At 48.9% G+C, this 6000-nt stretch overlaps 1 protein-coding gene across 5 annotated transcripts in view; it reads left to right on the top strand.

Moving 5' to 3' along the window:
- Positions 1-3746: 3746 nt before the first annotated feature.
- The window catches only part of DSE (dermatan sulfate epimerase), a 76887-nt gene continuing 74633 nt past the window's right edge, over positions 3747-6000 (top strand). For 2 of the 5 annotated variants that reach the window (XM_088840599.1, XM_088840597.1), the window contains exon 1: positions 3747-3937. The gene's annotated coding sequence lies outside the window, so the exon portion shown is untranslated. Of the gene's footprint in view, positions 3938-4688; positions 5147-5234; positions 5545-6000 lie in introns of those variants that run through there. The other 3 variants (XM_055433153.2, XM_055433149.2, XM_088840600.1) reach the window with 3 other exon arrangements.

The raw sequence follows: 6000 nt of genomic DNA, 5'->3' as shown, positions 1-6000 counted from the left end.
GAGATCTTCCTGACCCAGGGATTGAACCCAGGTCTCCCGCATTGTAGGCAGACGCTTTTCCATCTGAGCCACCAGGGAAGTCCTCAAGGCTTGCTAGGGTGGGTATTATTCCAAGTTTCTTTTTACCTTCATTGTATAGATCATAAGCACCTCTAAGGAATGCTACTTTTCTGTCAAACTTAACTTGGGTTTTTTAATTTAGTTTCCATTTTTCCACAAAGAGTAAAAATGGCCACTCAAAATTTGCACCATTTTAAAATAAAAACTAACACAGAAGAAGAAATAGTCTGTATTCTTTGGAGTCAGGTTAGAAAAAGATGTTGAAAAATACCATTGGATCACATACTTAACTTTAATATCAGTAAACTGTCAATTATTCCTCATCTAAAAGATGCTATACATGAAAAGCAGACAAGAATTTCATTGCTCCATACAGTTAATCTCACCAGTAGAAGAAAAAGCCTGAATAGCCTGGCTATTGGAATTCAGTATTTATAATACTTGGGCAGCAGAAATGTGAAATGAACATTACAATCTGAAAGCAACTTCACTAGTTCAACCAATATTGAAATCAAGTATCACTTCCCCAAATTGCATATCCAACAAATGTATTTAAAAATAAACATATTAGTGAACTGATATAAATGAAACTGATCTTCACAATATTTTATACAATTATTAAACCAGGCAAAGCATGGCAAATAAACAAGCCTATGGGGTCGCAAAGAGTCGGACACGACTGAGCGACTGAACTGAATGCTTCATTTGATTCAAGTGCCAATTACCCCTGTAGAACAGTGGTTCTCAAGATTTCTCTACACTGGAGTCATAGGGCTTTAAACACCCCGTTATTATGCTTTGTTTGGTACAGGCTACAGTCTGGGCATCACAAGTTCTAAAAGCGTCCCCCACCGGGTAGTTCTAAAGTACAGCCAAGTTGGGGAAATATTGTTGCGGAGTATTGGTTCTAACTTTGGCTGCATACTGGAACCATCTGACATCTTAAAAAGAATATGGGATGCCTGGACTTCATCCTAGAAAGAATTAAATCAGAATTCTGAGAGTAAGTCTGAGCATTGGTGTGTTTTAGGTCCTCCCCTAAAACAAATATTCAGTTCAGTTCAGTTGCTCAGTCGTGTCCGACTCTTTGCAACCCCATGAATCACAGCACGCCAGGCCTCCCTGGCTATCACCAACTCCCGGAGTTCACTCAAACCCACCTCCATCAAGTCAGTGATGCCATCCAGCCATCTCATTCTCTGTCGTCCCCTTCTCCTCCTGCCCCCAATCCTTCCTAGTATCAGAGTCTTTTCCAGTGAGTCAACTCTTAGGTGATGTTAATATTCAGCCTTAGGGTGAGTTACTACTAAAGAACACTACCTGAGTATTCCTCATGGCCTCCCAAATACGTGAGCATGAAGTCCCATAAGGTTTGTCTTCTCTGTTAGTGGAAATCTGGCATAAACTCAACTACTTTCAGCAGGGCTGTGAGGGGGTGGGTGCATGCAGAGAGAAGTAAGGCTATTTCTTGAAGTAACAGACCATAACAAAACATGGACATTGGGCAATCAAATTCCTGGGCCATGAACCTGTCTTCAGAACTTTCTTAACATAATTCTTCACTAATCGTACTTTTCTAGAAAAAGCCAGAGTTTGGTAAAAAAAAAGGAGAACTAAGTACTACCTGAGCACCTGAATCGCCCAAATTAAAAAGTCTCAGTAAACATTTATTTTCTAATCTTCTCAGTGACACCCACATTGCTTTACATTCTCCAAAGCCATGTTCAACAGCATGCTAATGCAGTGTCAGCAGTGGCAGGCATCTGAGAATGAGAACTTGAATGTTGACATGCCATACAGACTAAATTTCCAGAACACATGAAGGTGGGAGGTAGAATTATTCAATTACCTCGATGATCCCTAACATGTCAAGCTAAAGGGGCCTAACTTAACATGTGATTCTATTAAATTTTATTGTGCAAAATGCTGAACAAAGTGTATTGGGAATAGGCTGGGAAGAAGTGCTTTGAAGAAGACATGAAAATGTCTTTTCTGCTTCAGAGTTTTAGAAGGTTACAACATAGGAGTCAATAGGGTGACATTGCTCCCATAATAGTTCCGAGGATTTACTTGGGAAAACACAGTAATTAGAACAAAGCCATTAAACATTTGCATTATTTGAATGAAACCTTGAATTCCATCTTTGGGGGTCAGATTTTGAAACCAGCAATGTCAAAGTAAACCACCTTCCAAGGACTTTCAGAAAAGAGGAGGAAAAACTGATGGAGTTGGTAGATATCCATGCAAACTGAAGCACTCTCCCATGGAATTAAGGCTACAAGCATCCTGGAAGACTCCAGAGGGCAGGATTGCAGATCTTTTGAGTCCTACTATATATGGGGGTCCATTTGCAAGAGGTAGATGTTATTCAGAAGCAGATTTCCAGGTCAATTTACAGCAAAACTGAGGCCAAAGGGGAATACATGACAGTGTGTACTATCTCCTTTGAAGATTTCTTAATCCTGGTTGCACATTCTGATCACCAGGGAAGAGATTTTAAAATGCTGATACTTACATGTTAGCCTTAGAGATTCTGATTTATTGGTCTGGTGTGCTGCTAAGTCGCTTCAATCGTGTCCGACTCTGTGCGACCCCATAGACGGCAGCCCACCAGGCTCCCCCGTCCCTGAGATTCTCCAGGCAAGAACACTGGAGTGGGTTGCCATTTCCTTCTCCGGTCTGGTGTGGGGTCCCCATTAAAAACTGTTTTATCACATCTCCCCTGCTGATTTAATGTTTTGGGTTGGAGAATCACTGAGTTAGATGACTACTTATGGGGAGGTTAAATAAATCAAACCAAATGCTTTTTCTAAGGTCTCTTCCAAATTTGGGAAGGTAAGTAGAAACAACACTTATGGGTTACATACTACAGCTAGACCTTTTCACAATTAATCTTCTCTAATAGCTGAATCAATACATGTAATTCGCTTAGCACAGCATCTGGCATGTAGCAACTCTCAAATATTTGATATTCTTCAATGGAGGTATTATACCTCTGTGTTACAGTTAAGAAAACCAAGGCTCCGGGGTTAGCTTTCCAAGGACCCTTGTAGTAAACTGCAAATGAGGATCATCATTATTATTTATTTTTGGCTTCGCTGAGTCTTTGCTGTTGCACCTGGGCTTTCTCTAGTTGCTGTGAACAGGAAGGCTACTCTTCTTTGCAATGTGCAGGCTTCTCACTGGGGTGGTTTCTCTTGTTGTGCAGCAATGGGCTTTAGAGCACCGGCTCAGTAGTCAGTTGCACTCGGTAGTTGTGGAGTTTAGTTGCCCTGTGGCATCAAGGATCTTCCTGGACCAGGGATCGAACCTGTGTCCCTTGCGTTGGCAGGCATATTCTTAAACACTGGACCACCAGGGAAGCTGCTCAAATGAGGATTTAAACCAGGACGACAGAGAATGAGATGGCTGGATGGCATCACTGACTCGATGGACCTGAGTTTGAGTGAACTCCGGGAGTTGGTGATGGACAGGGAGGCCTGGCGTGCTGTGATTCATGGGGTCGCGGAGAGTCGGACACGACTGAGTGACTGAACTGAACTGAAACTAGTTTTAAGTTCTAGAGCCTCTTATCTCCTCCACCATCCGCCCCTAAAACATCTGGAAGTTTATGCAAATTAGTGGTGTACTTGAGTGAACATTTAATATATTTAACAAAACCACTTCCTCTTGACCATTTTGTAAGGATCTCTCTTCAAATGCAATTTCTGGAAAAAAACAGCAGAAAAGTCGACATCCACATTTTTTTTTTTCCCCTTATGTGGCCTGAGGAAAACCGTAGGTCGTGAGAGCCTCTGAGGATCGGGAAAATGGATGGAGGTGGGCCTTTAGAAGTCATAACAGGGGAGAGGCGACGGGAGAAAAGCACTGCTCTCAGGTAAAAGCTCTCTAGTGCTAAGGAATGGATGAATATCTCTTACTTCTGTACCTTGTAGCTTCGGTAGTTTAATTACATGCTAATACTGAGGGAGGCGAAGTTATTAGCCCTGGGATGATGGCTCTGGTCTCATCTGACACCTTTCTGAGGTCAGGTTGAACCAGGCTTTGTGCAATGGCTGATTCAAGAAAATGCAGGAAACTTCTCTAAAGGCTGTGACTACTAAGGTTGCAGATCGTCTACCTGAAAAACTCGGATGACAGTCTCCCTCTTTCTCTCGTCCACTCAGGCTAGGAGATAGGGTAAATTAAATTTCTTCCTGTGAGCTGTATATTTCGAATGTTCTGTTCCTGACCCTTGACCTTTGATTACAATCTGTTTCGTTTGTAGAGTTCCCTGCTTTTGATTTACTGTATTTTGTTCGAACGGTTAAGCGAGAACTGCTTCAAAATAGATGATTTCCTCCCTTCTCTCTGACGAGAGTAAAAACCGAATCCGGGAGAAACGGAGGAGTCACAGTTTTGGAAAAGGCGCGGGGAGCGAGGAACAGTCGCCGGTGGTAAAGTTCTCTCCACGTTTTCCTCTCCCGGAGCTGTTTGGAAGCATCCATCAGCTCCTCCCCTCGGGCCTCCAAAAGTACGCTGCGGCTGGGGCGATTCTAGAGTCGAACCCAAAGCGTGTGGGGTCATTAGAAACTAGGGCAAGTTGAAGCCAAAGAGGCCTGGCAGGGTCGGGGTACGTGGATTCGGGCCCGAGGGGAGGGGAAGGCCGACAGCCGCGAGTCCTCGGAGAGGAGGAGGAGGACGAGGACGAGGAAGCGGGGCGGGCCGGAGGTCGGGGTCCCGCAGCGGGAGGGGGTCCCCGGTCCCCCCTCCCCGTCCTCGCCGCCCGGGGCTCTGGTGACGTTGCGGTTTCCTCCTCCCTCCAGCGAGCCTCCGCGCCCGCCGCGTCCCGCCCTCCTCCGCGTTCGCCCACAGCCACCCGCCCGCGCCGGCCCGGCTCGCAGCAGCGCCGCCCGAGGCTGCAGCGGCGCATCCTGTGGCGCTGCGCCCGCCCGCACCCATGGCGCGGCTGGCGCGCTGAGGGTTCGGCTCCGAGGGCGCCGGGGGCCCGGGCGCCTTGGAGAGAAGCGGGCCGGGAGGGGGTTCCGGAGCCCGGGCCCAAGCTGGAGAGGCGACGCCCGAGAGGACGAAACCGCGGCGGGGATCGGTAAGCGGAGGGGCGCGCGAGTGGTGGGCAGCGGCGCGCGGCGGACGTCGCTCTGGACCCCGCGCCGCGCAACTTTCTCCCGGAGTCTCGGGCGGCTCGTCGGCCGGACTGCTGGGAGCCGGCGGGAGGCGAGCGGAGAGCCACGTCCCCCGCCGGGCGCCGAGCGCCGCGACCCGCGCGCCCGAGCCCAGCTCGGCTGGGGGCCGCGCGAGGCGTGAAGCCGGAGCTGGGAGTTTCCCCGGCGGCGGGGCAGCTTTGAGTCCCTTTCCAACCCTCGGGCGCCCAGCTCTGCGCTGGGCGCACGGTAAGAACTCGGAGATCCCTTTTCGGTGCGTCGGGTCCGGCCGGCCCAGCCGCGATTTTCCGGACGACCGGGGGCTCCGGCTTCCCTCTGCCTGGTAGGTTGGCACAGTTTCGCGCCCTCCATTCCCTCCGTCTCCCTGTTAATTGGGGTGGTGGTGGTGGTCGGGTGTGCTGATCTGGCGCTGGCAGCCCGCCTCTGCGACTGTGGAAGCCAGGCAAGCACGTCCCGAGCCTCCCTAGACGCCGGATTCCAAAGCCGCCAGGCTCCACCGACACTTGGGGAAATTGTTGGTAAACCTCACTCCCAGGCAGCCGCTGGTGGGGGGGTGGGGCGTGGGGCGTGCTTGACTCACAGGCTGGGAAGCTCTGTGAGCAATGCCACATGGGCCCTGGATCTGTCGCGGATGGAATCTAAGCTAAGTTTGTGACCTCAGAATTTTCTCATTTTCATCGCTTGTTTGAGGCATCAACCTCCGCTCAGGCTGGCGGGCATTGAAGGCTGAAACCGAATCCATTGCTTATAAGTAGGAGGTGAACCTCATTTACTTGGA

This window comes from Moschus berezovskii, chromosome 10 (assembly GCF_049115385.1).
Source record: "Moschus berezovskii isolate FMDL1 chromosome 10, NW_MosBer_1.0, whole genome shotgun sequence".
NCBI classification, from domain to species: Eukaryota; Metazoa; Chordata; class Mammalia; order Artiodactyla; family Moschidae; genus Moschus; species Moschus berezovskii.
The sequence above is the reverse complement of the archived record's forward strand: the minus strand, read 5'-3'. Positions and strand labels throughout refer to the sequence as shown.